We start from the raw sequence: 19,077 nt of genomic DNA, 5'->3' as shown, positions 1-19,077 counted from the left end.
ATAGGTTTTGATACTGAGAGGGCCTCCCAATAAATTTCTTCTAAGCAAATGGCCATTTCAGGGTCTAGGACTAAAGGGAGTTGATTGTAATTTTTGTAAAGACCAAACAATCTATAGGAAATAGTGTCTATTTGATATTCATTTGGAATATGTAAATAATTCATTCATGTCCTGTGATTCAATTAATGATTGCTTATCTTATAATATTTTCTTATATTATAATTTAACTGAATTGAATTATACATTATTACTTAGCAAAATTAGACAATATATATTCCTTTTATGTGTACTCATGATGGTGTTCATAACATGAATCCTGGTTTTTACCCATTTAATATTTTTTGTTGTTTGACAATATGACACATACTATTTCATGTATGTGTTATACAATCATTTCATAATTATGATAAAAATCACTATATACCTGTTCAAAAATTTTTGTAACTGTTAATTTATACTTAAAAGATTCAAAAGTAGATAAATCTTCTTTTAAAACAATTTTATGGGAGAATTCAAAATATTCCTTAAAGATGTTAAGTGCAGAAGATCTGGTCTGCTCCTTCTCTTTGAGAGAATGTGTCTAAAGAAATTAGCAGAATAAGTAGGATGTGCCCAGTAACATCAGTAACCTAATCACACAGATAATCATAACTTGATATGACCCAGAGGGATGGCACAGGAGATAGAATACCATATATCTTCATTACAATTTTGACATATGAGGTGAAATAAAAGAATTAAAAAGAGACCCAGTTGTCTGAGAAGCATAGTTTTGCTCTGAACATGAAAGAAATATAATCCACAGAGGAAATTTATATTGAATTAACATATTGAGCAAGTAAAATCTGACACCTTATAGCATTAGGACAAAGGGTAGAAAATGATCACTAGAAAAAATTTAAAACACAGTATTTTGTATTCTCTGATGTTTCTGAGCCTAAGGAGTAATGATTATGTAAAATTCAACTGATAACAAATACTCATAATTAACACTGTAGTGTAATTAGGTACCCCTAGACTTTAAATTCCATTATCCCAATGATCAACAGATTTTTGTGTGATTTCTTGCTTGAAGATAGGTCAAAGAGGGACACCTGGGTGGCTCAGTCATTAAGCAGCTGCCTTCAGCTGGGATCATGATCCCAGGATCATGGGATTGAGCCCCACATCAGGCTCCCTACTTAGAGGGGAGCTTGCTTCTCCCCCTGCCTGCTGCACAAGTGAGCTTCTGCTCACTTGCTCTCTCTCTCTCTCTCTGACAAAAAAAAAAAAAAAAAAAAAAAAGTTAAAAAGAAAGAAAGAAAGAAAGATAAAAACTAATTCTTAAAAAAAAAAAATGTAGGTCAAAGAATGTCTGAGATTTCACCCTTTAGGCCAATGTCTACAATAAATGTTTCTAACTGCACTCTTCAATCTTACCAGTCACCTGGAAAAAAACGTATTATGCTTCTCACAAGTAGGTCTGGCCAAATGAGTAAAAATATCTCAAGCACTTCTTAGCCATCAAAATGTTCATTCAAAATCCACACCACGAATGAGGATCTTAGACAAAGCTCAGCCCAGTGTGTCAGACCTCAAATGTAACAAAATTCGCCATTCCAAATCAATTGCATTAGAAAACAAAAAAAGAGAAAAAAAGCAGAGATAAATGTTTCATTGGTCTCTGAAACATTTTTTTAAAATTCTTCAATGAATACATTGAACTAATAAAAAATAATCTCTTAAGCGTTAATCATAAAATCAGATTTCATCTGAATTGATTTTTCTCATGGTATTACGGTTTCAAAACATTTAGAGGTGCCTCTTTCTAAATTTTTTTTAATATGGAACACTTCACAAATTTGCATGTCACGCTTGCACAGGGACCATGCTAATCTCCCCATCATTCCAATTTTAGTATTATACTGCTAAAGCAAGTATAATATTCTCTCTGTAATATAAATCTTGGCTTTTCTATATATTGTGTGGAAAGACTAAAAACAAAAACACTGTAGAAAGTATTTTACGTATATTTTAAGTAATTTTTATTTTGATCATGTTAGCAGAGAGAAAAAGTTGACCAACAAATTAGTTGAGCTTTAAATATCAGACTAGAAATTGATTCCCTAAGTAGTCTTTATGGTAACTTTCAGTTTGATATTATTTTAAAGACTGAAGACTGCAATATAGAAGTATAGAACATATACCTGATATACAGTAAGCTAAGATATACCGGCAGAAAGAGTATGTCACTAATACACATATCATTAAACAGATTATGAGTAGATAATGCCACCTACTTTACAAGTAGGTTAAAAAGTATGGTTTTGGTTTTCAAAAAATATGGGTAATAGGTATTGTACAGGATGTTTACTTCACAGAGCAAATACAGAAATATTCAAATTATATTACTAAATGTATTACTGTTAAGCATCTTGAAATTAAGATGTTGCCTAATATTCTGAAATAGTAAAATGTAAGAAGGTAAAAGAGTTATTATTCAAATGATAATAGTGCTAAATTTTTAGAAGGATATAGAATTTATTAATGCTTTAGTGTCATCAAAAAGTATGTATTTGCTCCCCAAATATTCCCTAATAGATACACAGATACCAAGGCTTTACTTTTTTTTTAAATTTTTTATAAACATATATTTTTATCCCCAGGGGTACAGGTCTGTGAATCGCCAGGTTTACACACTTCACAGCACTCACCAAAGCACATACCCTCCCCAATGTCCATAACCCCACCCCCCTTCTCTCAACCCCCCGCCCCCCAGCAACCCTCAGTTTGTTTTGTGAGATTAAGAGTCACTTATGGTTTGTCTCCCTCCCAATCCCATCTTGTTTCATTTATTCTTCTCCTATCCACTTAAGCCTCCATGTTGCTTTGCAGGAATTGTTACAATAACATCTAAATATAGGACACTCCAACTCATTTTTGAACTGGCAAATGATAGGTTATATTTGGTTAAAAAAAAAAAAAAGTGGGGGTGCGTGGGAGGCTCAGTGGGTTAAAGCCTCTGCCTTTGGCTCAGGTCATAATCCCAGGGTCCCAGGATCAAGCCCCACCATCAGGCTCTCTGCTCAGCGGGGAGCCTGCTTCCTCCTCTCTCTCTGCCTGCCTCTCTGCCTACTTGTGATCTCTCTCTGTCAAATAAATACATTTTTTTTAAAGTGTGTGGGAGGTGGGGGAAGCTGATACCAAAAAAAGGGGAGCTTATTAAGAGTACTTGCATTATTTTAAATACATTAAGTATGGGGGAACAATTCCTATTTCTGAATACTACACATCTAGAGATATGACACAAGCTAGAAAATAACATCTGTATCATACTTGACAAAATATGCTTGGTCTTCATGTACATGTAACTCAATCCCCCATAAAAACCTCTTAGTCGTACCAATAAATCCCTCTCCTAAATTCAGTTTACTTCTCCAATTCTACCACCACAAATTGACCTAATTCAAATCTCATCTGGAATACTGAATGATTTCATAAAAGACCTCCACAAATTTACTGTTTCCTCTTCACCTCTATCAATAAATTAAAATCTATTTAAAAATCAACACTCAGACTGAAAATATTATTCTTTTTTTGGAATTTTTCCTACTGTATTCTTTTTTTATTAGAAACAGTTTTAGGTAGTCTAACTTCATTGCATTTCCAAATAAATTTTAGAATAAAAACTATTATTCTTTATGTTCTCTATAACATCCACATTCTTTTTTTTTTTTAAGATTTTATTTATTTATTTGAAAGACGGAGATCACAAGTAGGCAGAGAGGCAGGCAGAGAGAGTAAGAGAGGGAAGCAGGCTTCCTGCGGAGCAGGGAGCCCGATGCGGGGCTCGATCCCAGGACACTGAGATCATGACCCGAGCCAAAGGCAGCAGCCCAAACCACTGAGCCACCCAGGCGCCCCTAACATCTACATTCTGTCATGCTCATTTTTATCACAGGAACATTTTACGTGCCATTTTCATGTGGGATTTTTCTGTTTCATTACTCGTTTTTTAGAGCTTGAAAGATTATCAAGCATATGCCAAAACTCAATAAACCTTTTCTGAAAGAATATTAGGAGAACTTAGAACACAAATCAATGAAATTGAACACATAAAATCAATAGAGACAAATAAACAAAATCAAAGTCTGGTTCTTTGAAAAGATGAGTAAAATCTGTAAGGCTCTAGCCAGGGTAACTTAGAAGACAGATAGTACACAAACTACCAATAGCAGTAAGGAAAGAAGAGACATCACTACAGATTCCATAGAAATTAAAAGGGCAATAAATAAATACTAAAACAACTCTATGCTCATAAATGTAATAACTTAGATGAAATGGACCATTTCCTTGCAAGACACAATTAGTCAAAATTCACGCAAGAACAGACAATCTGAATATGCCTGAACAAATCTCTTTTACAAGCTCTTTCTTGTCTATTAAACAAATTGAACAAACAGTAAGTAAACTTCTAAAATAGAAAGCACCAGACCCAGATGAGTTCACTGGTGAAACTTTTTGCTTTGTTTTGGTTTGTTTTTTTAAATATTTTATTTATTTATTTGACAGACAGAGATCACAAGTAGGCAGAGAAGCAGGCAGAGGGGTGGGGTAGAAGGCTCCCTGCTGAGCAGAGTGCTGATGAAGGGCTATATCCCAGGATCCCAAGATCATGACCTCAGCCTAAGGCAGAGGCTTTAACCCACTGAGACGCCCAGGCACCCCTCATCGGTGAATTTCATCTGACATTTAAGGAAGAAATTATACCTATTCTCTACAATTTGCTCCAGAAAGATAAAAGAAACAGGAATAGCTCCTAACTAATTTTATGAGACCAGAATTATTGTGACACCAAACCAGATAAATATATTACAAGAAAACTACAGACCAGTATCTCTCATGAACACAGATATAAGTTTCTCAACAAAATATTAACAAATCAAATTCAGCAATGTATGAAGAATTATATACCATGACCAAGTGGGATTTAAATGAATCAGGACAAAGATTTTATACTCTTCACCAAAACTAACTCAAAATGGATCACAGACCTAAATATAACATGTGAAACTATGAAACTGTTGGAAGATAACATAGGAAAAGACCAAATGACTTTAGGTATTTTTAGATACAACACAAAATGTATGATCCATAAAAGAAATAATTGAAACACTGGACTTCATTAAAATTAAAACCTCTTTTGTAAAAGACAATAGAGTATTAAAAGAAAAGTCATAGAATATTTGAAAACAAAATCTGATAAAGCACTGTAATCTAAAATATATAAAGAACTCTTAAAACTCCTCCTTTAGAAAACAAACAACCCAATCATGTTCACTACAGCATTATTCACAATAGCCAAGACATAAATGATTTAAGCATCTGGTGATGAATGAATAAAGAAATTGTAATTATACACAGACATATACAAGCACTGGGATATTTTTCAGCCTTAAAAATGAAAATCATCTTGTTGTTGACAATAACATGGATGAACCCGGGGAATATTTTTCTAAATGAAATAAGAAGACATTAAGAAAAATACCACATGAATTCACCTATATCCCAAATCTAACAAACTCAAATTCATAGAAACAAAGTAAAACACTGATCTCTATGAATAGGGAGGTGTGGGAACAGGGACATGTTAGTCAAAACGTACAAAGTTGCTATTGTATAGGACAAATAAGTTCTAGAGATCCAGTGGACAACTTGATAAGTATAGTTAATAATATTGAATTATATACTGGAAATTTTCTAGAAGTAGATTTCAGATGATCTTACCACACACACAAAAAGTAACTATGTGAGGAAAGGAATATGTTAATTAGCTTGATTATAGGATTCATTTCACTATGTATATCAATACATTGTATTATACACTTTGAATTTTTATTTTTAAAAAGGAATATTACACAATTTAAAAATTAGCCTAAGATCTTTACAGACACCTCATCAAGGAATATATATAGATGGCAAATAAGTGCACAAAAAAATGGTCTATGTCATGTCATCTGGCTAATGCAAATTAAAACGAAGATACCATCACAGACTTATTACAATGAAAAATCCAGAACACTGGCAACAACAAAAGCTGGCAAGTATGTGGGACAACAGGAATTCTCTTACATCATCAGTAGGAATGAAAAAATGGTAAAGATACTTTGGAAGACAATTTGGCTGTTTCTTGGAAACTTACTCCTATTGTAGGATCTAATAGTTGGGCTTTTTGGTATTTACCAAAGAGTTTCCAACTAATATTCCCACAAAAAACTGCACACGTGGATGTTTACAGTAGCCTTATTCATAATTGCCAAAGTGTGGAAGCAACCAAAATACCCTTCGGTAGGTGTATGAATAAATAAACTTTGGTAATCTGTACAAGGGAATATTATTCAGCTCTTTAAAAATGAGCTATCAATCCACTGAAAAACATGGAGAAAGTTTAAAACATCTATTATTAATTGAATGAAGCCAATCAGAAAAGGCTACATACTACACGCTTCTAACTGTATGACATTCTGGAAAAGGCAAAACTATGTATATAGTAAAAACTTCAGTAGTTTCCAGATATTAGGAGGGAGGAAGGGATCAATTAGTCAAGGAGAGGATTTTTAGGGCATTGAAATTACTCTGCACGATATTATGAGTAGGTGTTATATACATTTGTCCAAACCCATGGAATGTACAACACCAACCATGAACCCTAATATAAATTACAGACTGTGTGATAATGATGTGTCAATGCATCAATTATAATAAGTCTATCACTTAGATGAGGAATGTTGATAATGGGGGAGACTGCATAAGTGGGAGGCAGGGAACTTATAAAAAAAATCTTTGTGCCTTCTACTCAGACTTGCTTTGAAACTAAAACTGCTAAAAGAAACTAAAGTAAATTTTCACTATATCTGTATCTTTGGGGTAATTACCCAGTAGTGCAATTACAGAGTCATAGGGTAGTTCTATTTTTAATTTTTTGAGGAATCTACACACTGTTTTCCAAAGTGGCTACACCAACTTGCTTTCCCACCAACAAGGTAAGACAGTTCCCGTTTCTCCACATCCTCTCCAACATTTGTTGTTTCCTGTCAATTTTGGCCATTCTAACTGGTATAAGGTTAGTATCTCAATGTGGTTTTGATTTTACTTTCCCTGATGGCTAATGATGATCAACTTTTTTCATGTGTCTGCTAGCCATTTGTATGTCTTCTTTGGAGAAATGTCTGTTCATTTCTTCTGCCCATTTTTTGACATGATTATCTGTTTTTTGGGTTTGAGTTCGAGGAGCTCTTTATAGATCTTGACCTGGGGGAAATTGGAGGGGGAGATGAACCATGAGAGACTGTGGGCTCTGAGAAAAAAACTGAGGGTTTTTTAGAGGGAGAGGAATGGGGAGATGGGTAATCCTGGTGGTGCGAATTAAGGAAGGCATGTACTGCATGGAGCACGGTGTGTGGTGTACAAACAATGAATCTTGGAACACTGAAAAAATAAAATAAAACACTAAAGTATATTAAGAAGGAACTTTGAGATCCTTTCTTATCCTAATATTAGATTACCACTGGAAAAATGCAATTGTTCTTTACTTTCTAGAATAAAGTAAGGAAAAAATATATGCATAATGTTGCATTGTTAGCAGCACTACACAGCAGTTTCTTAATAAGCAACAGAGGGAGGAGGACGAATAAAGGAGTGGGAAGAGGCACTGGGTGCAGAAATAGAAAAAAGAGAAATTAAGTTAAAGCAGTTTATAAATGTAAATACATGACCTGACCAATTCAGAAATGCGTATTATCTTTGAATTCCTCCCCAAGAAAAGAAACATTATTGTTCTGCTTCAACTTGAAAACTGGCAATGAGCAATTTTCAACTTGCTATAACACAAGATAGAATTTTTATTTTTTTTTAATGAAACTCATTGTTACAATTAGCTTTGCTATAACCTATACTCAGTTTTAATTCCACATTTTGAAGCTAAAATCAATCTAATTATACTCCTATCTAATTCTATCCTATCTAAACTCCTATTCTATCTAAAAATCAATCTAATTATACTCCTACACAGTAGCTTCTCCCAATGATAACTACTACATCTCTACTATGTCTTCTCTCTTTCTATATATGTACAATTCCTTTTGTGTTTCTAATATAATATGGTTTTTATGAATGTCTCCTTCCCATTTTACATCTCCATTCTTACACAGTTCGTCAAGTAGCTCAATTCCCATCATTTGGTAATTTCTTTTCTTCATTAAAAATGCATTTTCTTATTTTTATTTTTATTTTTAAATATAGACTGGTTACCTTAGTTTGCTTGGCAGCCATATAACTAAATAATATTGAGTTTATCATCTACTAAAGTTGTATATTTTCTAAGTAAGATTCTGATTTTTTAAAAAAGCACCTTCTATATCCTATATATTCAGTTTCTTTTTTTTAAATCCAGACAGTTTTATTTATGCCATTTAAAATCACACTTTGTTAAAAAATAAAAAGAAATGAAAAGAAAATAGAATCACACTTTGGTTTCTTGCCTATGCCAAACGCTTTCCTTCTCCGATATGTTGCACCTGTTGCTGCTCTATCTTGAAAGCTTTTTCCTCTTTTAGTCTTTCTTATCCATAGCTTATTCCTTTAAAAAGGTTTTTCCTGACCACTTTATATATCACCTCTCTTTCTCACCATCATTTCCTATGTCAGAAACCTCTGTACTACTTACAAACATTTACAGATATTATTTGTTTGCTTGTTAGGTTTCCTCAATAATAATTTCCATAAAGTCAAGACCTATATCTGTTTTGCCCATTATTTTATTCTAGCACCAGTACATTGTCATGTATCTACTAGATATTAAGAAAATTGATCAAAATTTGGAAATAAGGCAGTAGGAGGAGGATATGACCTCTCAATATCATGCTAGGATGATGTTTAACAAGCTGGCCTTAGAATTATTCAGAACAATTGAAGGCAATTTACATCATGGTTGGTTTAGCTATTTATTGTACAACTGGAGCCCAGACACTGTTAAATTACATGTTAATTTAGATTTTTGTCATATAAGAATGATGACTTCAAAGCTTATAGATGATGACTTGTAAAACATTAACCAGATCTATATTTATCAAGTAACCTCAATATTTTATTTTCCATAATTACATTTCATTCTTCTTTGAGCTGGATTTACCATTTCTGTATTTTCTCCTTAATAGAATTAATATAGCTTTGGCAAATATTAACTTGATAATTGAGTAATAGTTCTTTTTCAACTCTATGAAAATTATATTTTGAAACCTATTGAGGATCCTTCAGAACGTCCAAAAGAATTTCATTGTAGGGTCCAATAAGCTTTGTTGTTCACAAGTGCCTTTTTTTTTCTTTTCACCCCCTGAAGGCAACAGGAACAAAAGAACTTTATCTTCATGGATTCTCTTCAAAACAAACTTAGTTACTTTGACACTATACACTTAAAGAGGCTTATATAGTCAATTAGCAAGTCTTGCTAAACCTATGTTAGTAAGGAGACCTACACATAAAAAGCACAACCTTTTTGTCATCAAGACTGTTTAGAAATTTTTTCAAAATGAGAGAATACTGTTATTAAAACTTATTTAAATATCATTTAAATATCTAAGGCAAGGACACGCAAACTTTTTCTTAGAGTAGTTTAGGTTTTGCAAACCATATAGTCTATATTTCACCTACTCAACTCGGCCCCAAACAGGGCACAAATTAATGGATGTGGCTGGCTGTGTTCCATTAAAACTTCATGAAAACAGGAGATTGAGCAGCATGGATAATTTGTTGGCCTTCAATCAAGGGAAATATGCTTTGTGTTTATCTTTGTTGGCTTTTTTAAAGATTTTATTTACTTATTATTTGAGAGAGAGATTGAGAGAGTGAGTGGGCGGTGGGGCAAAGTGAAAAACAGACTCCCCACGGTGCAGGGAGTCTGACAAAGGGCTTGATCCCAGGATCCTGGGATCCTGAGCTGAGCCTAAGGCAGATGCTTAACTCACTGAGCCACCCAGGTACCCTCTTTATTGTTTTCTATAAAGCACAGACCTAGGTTCTACAAGCTTACATATTCATTTGCACATTTCTGTTCAGCATCAAGGATAATATCCAAAGATTATTATTCTATTATCTTGTAGAATATTAACCATTTGTGTATCTGACTAGCAATCTTGTTTTTTTTAATGCCTTTTTGGGAAGACTGTATAATCCTTATTTTGCTAATTCCCATTTCTGATTTACTGTTTTCCTGGTTCCTTCAATAATGAGTTGACTAATTTCAACATTTTATTCTATATCTCGAAGGTGTTTTAAATTTTTGAAAATTATACATGGACAAGAAAAAAGATATGGTGCTTTTTGAATCCTAGCTCTGCTATTTTAGGTACATCAGATTCCAAGTTTCAACTTTCTCTTAGATTTGGGTCATCTTTAGTCCTAGGATCTGGGGTTTCCAAATAGCAGCCTTTCATCTCTGGAAGAAATTGAAGTGTGGTTATTTAAATGTATCAAGACCAAAATGCTTGAGACAAAGAATCAAGGACCAATTATACTGTTTCATAGTACCTTTAATTCCTATGAAATATAATATATATTTAACTTGCATTTAGTCTTCTACATTAAGGAGGTATTTTTTTAACTCTATGAATAATTATAAATCCTAAATTGTAGTTGGTTCTCAGACCACTAAGGCAATAAACAGATTAGGCCTATGCATAGAGAATATTCAACTTTGCAGGTCTGGAAGACAATGGTTACAGGGTGAAACATCTTTACTTTTCTTTAGGACACAGAATTTGAGCCTTTGATCCATCCAGTAAGATTTCTCTTAAGTCAAGGTAAGATTCACTCATAGTTAAATTGGCGCAGAGCACAGGATTTCTGAGTAATAAGCATGTCCCTTGGTCTTCACTAGGCAAAGTTCTTTATGGTTCAGAAATCTATGGTTAGACATGTAAAGCTTCATGGACTAGTAACCAAAATTAGAGATTTAGTCCAATCACAATTCTAGAATCTATACTGTCGACTGGGAATTCCTTTCTTTTTACAAGAGGCTTTGGTGTTCTGCCATCTCCCTTGCACTAGGTATGATGGCCACCATCTTGGCCACTGTTCCTGCAACAATGCAACTAATACAGTTCTTACTTTAAGGTTGTTTCCCAGTGGATTGTACTCTATAATGGTAGTTATTTTTATGCTTGTCAGACAGAAATTGAAAAACTTAGCTACATGGGGGAGGAAAATGTTTTCACTAGGGTTTTGATCCTATCTCTCTTTTGCTTCTTACTTCCTTTGCTGTGTTTTCTACCACGAACTCTAGCTCAGGGCACGATACTAAGATTTACAGTCATGTCAAACTGAGGAATATCAGATTCTTAGCCAACCAGTGTTGGCACCAAGAGCTTTTCTACTTTAGGTTCTATTTATTCCTTCTGTTTTTAGAGAGACTGTTTAGAAAAACTAGTCTCTTTCTTGGAGGAACTTACTGAAAGACACACATACATACACACACACAAAACAGTTGACACATTCTAGAAATACTGCCATTTCTCTACAGAATTTCCAAGCTAGCCTCAGAGAAGTAAAAATCTGAGAACCAAGTGAATCTGCCTGAACATGGTGGTATAAGTACTTTTCCTACTTTATAACAGTTATCACTCATTTTTCAACTAAAGTTTGGGAGAACCCTCATTCTGTGTTAATAAATAACCTTAGCCCATAGTTTAAGTGTTCCAATTTTAATAATCTACTTCTACAGATCAATTTCAGAATTAAAACTCTAAGTTCCAACTAACTCAAAGTGGCATAAGCAAAAGCACTGTTTCATTTACCTGAAAATGCCAAATAATCAAAACTTGCTGTTAGAGATCTGCCTCTCTCAGCCTAGAAATTCTCTTTTGTTGGTGACATTCTCAGTTACATTTTCCTCACAATACAAAATAGCCACTAGAAGGACACAAACTCATATTCCTCTAGTTTAGTGCCAGAAGAAGGGATTTTCCTTTTTGCAAATGGTTGCAGAAACATCCCAGGCCTCTGCTTGTTGTCTAACTGATTCAACTGGCTTGCCTGAGAGATGGAATTCTTTGACTGCAAAACCTAGTCCATGCCTGACCAACACCAAGGACCAAGAGTAGAGTGGGGATGGTTCCACAAAAGAATATAAGGGTTCTTTTACAAGAAAAGAAATGGAAAAAATTATAGTAGAAACAGTCATAACCTGTTAAAGCATATTGTAATTTTTAATCCATTTGATTTCTGTTGAAATTTGTTGATAGGCCTGTTGTGACTTTTAGTAAACACCATTTTTTGTTTGTTTGTTTTGTTTTATAAACCATCTGCTGAATAATCTCAGAGTTTGATTAGGTTTACCACTGATAGCTTATAGAATGTTCCTTTCTTCCTGAAGGGGGAGAAAAAGTAGGATTATTTCCCCAGTAGTTCTTAACAATAAGTGGTTGTGAAAGCCTATCTTAAACTTCTTCCAATAGTTGTTAAAAAAAAAAAAACCACACCCCAAAAATTGAACTCATTAAAACAGTTATGTGGTCTCTTATGTCCTGGGTGTCATTCTTTCCTAAGAATATTTTTCTTAAACACATTTAGATTAAAGATTAGTTTCCTGTTTATGGTATTATTCCATTTATTATTTTGTTAATATTGTATCTTCAAGTGATAGAGTTCTCTGCTTCTGTATTAGTCTTCACATAGTTAAAACACACACATCCTTTTTAAAAATAATTTTCACAGGCTTTTGGCACAGTCTATTATTTAGTATTCCTGACACTATAAATGTCTTGTACATCTATATTCTAAGTCATTTGTTCCAACATTGATGCAATCTTGTAAAATCTGTGCTCCTTTAAAATCCTCACATATTTGATTTTTTTAGTTGATCTCTCTTACATTTTACTTCTTTATTTGGTAATTTGTTTTGTTTTTTTGGTTTTTTTTTTAAATATTTTATTTATTTGAGAGAGAGAGAGATGGAGTGAGAGAGCATGAGAGGGGAGGTCAGAGGGAGAAGCAGACTCCCTGTGTAGCTGGGAGCCCCATGTGGGACTAGATCCCAGGACTCCGGGATCATGACCTGAGCCAAAGGCAGTTGCTTAACCAACTGAGGCACCCAGGCATCCCTTTATTTGGTAATTTGTAATAAAACTGAAGTATTTCCAATTTTTGTAAATCCTTATTCTCAAAAAAAAAATTATTTTCCAAAGTATAAAAGTATGCCATCTTGAATGTGGCATCTTAATCCCTAAATTATGGAGCTTATGTCTGCCTATATCTAATAGCCTCTCCTTTAAGTATTATAAACTTAAGGATTACATGGTCCCACTTTCTCGTGGTGTTTTTCTACTCTCAACAGTACTCCAGGGAGGTATTACAATTCAACAGGAAGACTACAGGTTTAAGGATTTCAACTCCTCTTACTGAAATGATTAATAACTTGAGTATTATCTTATTTGATGCCTTTATGTTCTTCTCTATAAAATTATTGTACTTTATGCATCTTGGAGGTGTTGTGAAGATTAGATACAATAACCTGAATAGGGTACTTAGTGTGAAATATGGGAGCACTTAATAGGTGGTTGTCTTTTATTACTGCTGTTATTGCCATAGTCAGATTTTTTACTCTAATGTCTCCATCATGGATAATTTTAACAACTAAGAAATGTTTTTCCAATATTAGCCTATTCCTGAGTTTAGTTCCCCCCAATAGATTATCTTCTCATGCACAGAGGACTACCAACTCACACTTCTGTCTTCCTTCTAAATTCCTTTTTCTATTCCTTATCTGTTCTTGTCTGAAAATGCTTTTGTTTCTTGTGGATTAAAACATGCTATTATTTTTATAAGAAAAGAGTACCTTTTATCTCCTATTTGAAAAATAATATAGCAGATACAAAAATCCTATAATAATCCTTTACTCGCCTTTTCTTTGTTTTTCTCTTCACCAATCTCTTGGTTCTGGTTTACATTCCCGTTTCCTCATTTTTTTTCTCTTGTTTTTCACCCCTCAAATCATTCTGCCAAATAGAAAAGGAACAAACACTCCATCCTCTGTTAACATTTCAGAATCAGAAAGACATTCTGTGAACATATTAAATTTGTCATCCTTGTTAAGGATTAGTGCCTGTCATTTTGAGTTATTTCTTTAGCCTGGATCTCCACAATTGTCCCCTGTTACCTATCTTTACTTTTGCTTACTCTTCACCTGTCCAGAAGTGATAATTCTAAAGGACTAGTACAATTATGACATGTAAAGTTTTTAAAAACTAGACCTTCCCCAAGATCAAGGTTAGTAGCATGAAAAAGAAAGTCCTCCATTATCCAACTGTATTGTTAATGCCAATGTATATATACCTGCCATACTGAACCAATTATCCTCTAGTAATACCCAATAGATTTAGTTAATGGATGTTTGTTTATAGATTTCACAATAGGATGCGTCATACCTAACTCAGTTTCTGGATATATAGAAGGTACTAGCGATAACGTCTGTGCTGTGGCATGAAAAGATGGCCTAGGCCAATAAGATTTCTCTGACAACTTACAATACATACACTGAAGAATAAATATAGTAATCCATGGAGAACTCAGCTACAAAGTTATGTAGGTTGAGGCCAGAAAGCCATTAGCTATGTGTGTGCAGAAAAAATAACAGAGTAGGAAGTCAGTCAAAAGGGAGAAACAAAGTGATGCAGGCTCAGAAGTTTAGTCATTGAGGGAAATATGGACAGACTGCCTTGATTCATCACACTTCCTGGATGCTATTTCACTGAGATTTTTATGCCTCTTTAAAATAAACTTTCCCTTATTTCTTGAGCCAGCTTTAGTAGGGTTTTGCTCTTTTCCACTGAGAAAATCCTCACATGAATAGAACAGATGAGGTATTCTTGGACATCTTATATTCCCCCCCACACCAGCAAATTTTTCTCCCCTCTAAAATTCCTACCCTTTTGTCAAAACTTAGCTCAAACATTGCCAACTTTATGAATTTATATTCTACCTTCTTAAGGCAAACTGGTTTCTGTCCCCACCATAAATGAATAATACTATTTACTTACTTACACTATGCATATCACATTTTATTTTAATTACTTAGCAGTCAACTTACCTGGCCATGCTTCTATCTCTACATTTAGAAAAAGTAAATACTAAGAGTATTTTTAAAAAATTTTCTTTCCTTCTCTCTCTCTTTTTTTTTTTTAAGAGAGAGAACACAAGCAAGAGGGCACTTGCAGGGGGAGGGGCAGAGGGAGAGAGAGAATCAACAAGTGGACCCCACACTGAGTATGTAGTCCAACCCAGGACCATGAGATCATGACCTGAGCCAAAGCCAAGAGTCAGCTGCTTAACCATCTGAGCTACTCAGGCACACTACTAACATTATTTCTTGTCAGAGAGTCATAGTCATAATTAAAACTATTTGGCACATGTAAAACACTTACAAATTAGCTAATATAGTAGTCACTTTCCCATCTAGACTATATTAATTCTGTTAGAACCCAGTTTCTAGTATGATTTTGTAGCTCAATAATTAAGATAAAAGTATTAAATATTTTAAATTATATCTGATAAGAAATCTATTTCTATATAATTGTACAGGTGAATAGATAGGTATAAAGTGAGCAATACTTATGGCCAAATATAAAGTTACAACTAAGGGGCGCCTGGGTGGCTCAATGGGTTAACCCTCTACCTTTGGCTCAGGTCATGATCTCAGAGTCCTGGGATGGAGCCCCACCTCAGGCTCTCTGCTCAGCAGGGAGTCTGCTTCCTCCCCCACCCCTCCCCGCCTGCCCCTCTCTGCCTGCTTCTCTGCCTACTTCTGATTCCTCTCTCTCTCTCTCTCGATCTATCAAGTATATAAATTTTAAAAATCTTAAAAAAAAATTGAGGATGGAAGATAACTTTCTGCAAGATTTTTTAACCACAAATTTTTATCTTAAAATGATTAATAAGAACATTGTTAGTTAAAACATGTTTTATACATCACATACCTTATTTTCCATAAAACAGAGCCAAGGACAAAGGAAGAAGGAGAACATTTATCTTTTAATATGTAAATGTAGAAGCACTTAGAGATATTTAATATGGAATAGTAGATCAGTCATTTATTTGAAAATTCCATTTTTATAAAGTACTGAGACAGTTTGTCATAAACCCTAGTGTAACAATGCCCAGAATGACATTGTGTGATAAATAGGAAAAAAAGAGTGCTATTCCTTGACAATGGAGTGCATTCCCACTGTGCTTTAGCCTTTTGCTTATACTATTTGTGAACTCTGCTACTTCTTTTATTGCAAATTCAGAAACAAACATGTAACACTTCAATCGAAAAAAAAAAATAAATAAAGGAACTAGATCAAACTGATTAGCTAGCTCCTCTGACCATGATCAGATGGGTTAGTCGTATTCTATCTGAAATGTCCTTGGAATAGGAAAATGAACCCTCTTCCCCAAATCTTCTGTAGCTTGTAGAAACTGGAGAGAAATTGTTTTATTTAGAGTTCTAACAGAATTAACATCAAAGAAGTGTAGATATCAAAGCCAGGGAAATTCTGCATCTTATATGCTGTAAACCTATAGCCTCACTGTGCATTAATTGCATGTTTGTTAGGAATGGTTTGACTTAGTAGACCAGGCTAGAAACTGATGAAAAGAAACCTCTCTTTGCAAGTGGCTTTAAAATTAGAGCTTTCACTTAAATATTCCTTAGAAAATAAATAGAAATGTGCCAGTGAGCATAAGAAGAAAAAAAAAAAAATAGCCCAGAAAAAAATAGATCTCTGTTAAGATTCAGAATAGTTTTTGGAAACCTATGGCAGATAAAGTAATATTTATTCTTGAGTGAAAACTCCTTTAAAACATCACAGTAACCATTCTATTGTGTAAATTAAAGACCAAAATAAAGTACTACCAGTTGAGTGGTTTCAGGAAAAAAAAAAAAATTGCTTTCTCGGCTTTGAAAGCTAGAAAGCCACAATCAGTGTCAACAGGGCTACAGGGTTTGGTCCTTCTGAAGGCTGACAGAGGGGCCTCTTCACAGCCTTGCTCCTTGCCTTATAGATGTCCATCTTTTCCCTATTTATATCCTCTTCATTCTGTGCAGGTCTACTTATGTGTCCAAATATTTTATAAGCATACCAGACATATTGGATGAGGGCCCCCCCTTACTCCAGTAGGAGTTCATCTCTACTGCATCTGCAAGGACCCATGTCCAAATAAGGTCATGCCCTGAACTGTGAGAGTTGGAGGGGTGGGTATGACTTCAATACTTGAATTCTGCTGGGACATAGCTCAACCCATAGTACCTTACTACTTAATTTTGCTGCAAACAGTCAATTTTTTGGCAATTGCCTTTTTCAGTGGGGCTACATGTGCCCTTCACCTATGAGAGATTCAAACACATTCTTTAAATTTCCATATTCAGTAACACAAATTGTTTAAAGGAAACAAAACTTGCCTGCCAGTTGACCATCTTTTAATACCATATCTACAATGGCAAGGCACTTGCCTTCAAAGAGAAACCCCAAAGCTACCATTAACTACCCCTTTCCCACCCAAAACCAAACCCAACCTTTAGGTCTTTTAGCTTCACTTCCCAGCCTTTTCCCACATCTACATCCTGGTTTATCTCTTTCCAAATACTTCTAAATTTTGTCCTTTCAGGGAACACCAAGTGCCAATTTGCCAACTTATTCTTTGGTAGTTCCTTTCCGTTTTATCTGTATTCTCTTTGGAAATTTTTCATGAGGTCAATTTTCTTCTTAATTTAGTAGTCTCAAAGTGCTCTTAAAGTTTATAGTTTTCAACATTTAAAATAGGATTAAATTGTATAGGTAGAGAAACTGAAAGAAAATACCTTTATTTGGTTTCCACTGGTAATTTAAGGTTTTTTTTTTTTAATTTTTAAAAACATTTATTTGACAGAAAGAGACACAGCAAGAGAGGGAACACAAGCAGGGGGAGTGGGAGAGGGAGAAGCAGGCTTCCCCGCCAAGCAGGCAGCTGATACGGGGCTCGATCCCAGAACCCTGGGATCATGACCTGAGCTGAAGGCAGATGCTTAACAACTGAGCCACCCACACGCCCCCAAGTAGCTAATCTTCAGAAAGTGTAGAAAATATGTGTGTGTGTGTGTGTGTGTGTGTGTGTGTGTGTGTGTGTGTGTTTTATAATTTAAAGAAATAAGCCATTCGATTATCTTTCAAAGAATAAACGAGTACTTTTATTTTCTTCTATGACACAGAGTCCATGGTTATGACATACTCTCACTACTTAGCTCCTAATCATTAATCTTTAATTAGAATTTTTTCCAGTTACTTTTCAGTGGAGAAAGGACAACAGTACTCAACTGGCCTTCCAACTCTAATATAATCTGCACACCATATTTGAGTTACCCTTTATAAAATTCTAATCTAGAAAACCTACATCAATTCATTTAACAACAAAAAAAATAATAATAATTATAGATCACTATGCCAGGCAGTATTCTAAGTACAGAAAATACAGCAGTTCAATAAAATCTCTATGCTCATGACACAGGATTTTATGGGAGCAGAATGCATGCAATAAATAAGTTAATTGTAATGATCGTGCAGTAGAAAGTGATAATGGCTATGGAGAATAATAAGAGATGAAATGCTGTAAATTGTTTTAACAATGACCAAAAAAGTAAAAAACCCAAAACTGAGAAATTTAACTACAAGAAAAATGAAAATTCCCAACATTTTTTAAAAAAATTAAAAGGAGAATAAAAATCCTATAAACAATGTCAAAACACAAATACTAAACTAGGTTAAAAGTATTTGTAGCATGTATGAATATATGATCTCACTTCTACAAAGTGAAATTCAAATCAAAACTACAAAAAAGCCTTTAAAAAAACTAACAGATTAAAAAAATCATAATAAAAATTGAATTTCTTAGTTGAAAAGGTCTACAACAAATGTAGTTGTCAGAGCTATATGGAAAGGTCGGCCTCATGGATTAATGATGAAAATTTAAAAATGATACATGCCCTTTAATTTTACCTGGTTGTTAAATTACCAGAAATATTTTCCACAGCTG

This window comes from Mustela nivalis (genome assembly GCF_964662115.1).
Source record: "Mustela nivalis genome assembly, chromosome: 6".
In the NCBI taxonomy this organism is placed as follows: domain Eukaryota; kingdom Metazoa; phylum Chordata; class Mammalia; order Carnivora; family Mustelidae; genus Mustela; species Mustela nivalis.
Note: the sequence above shows the minus strand (reverse complement) of the source record.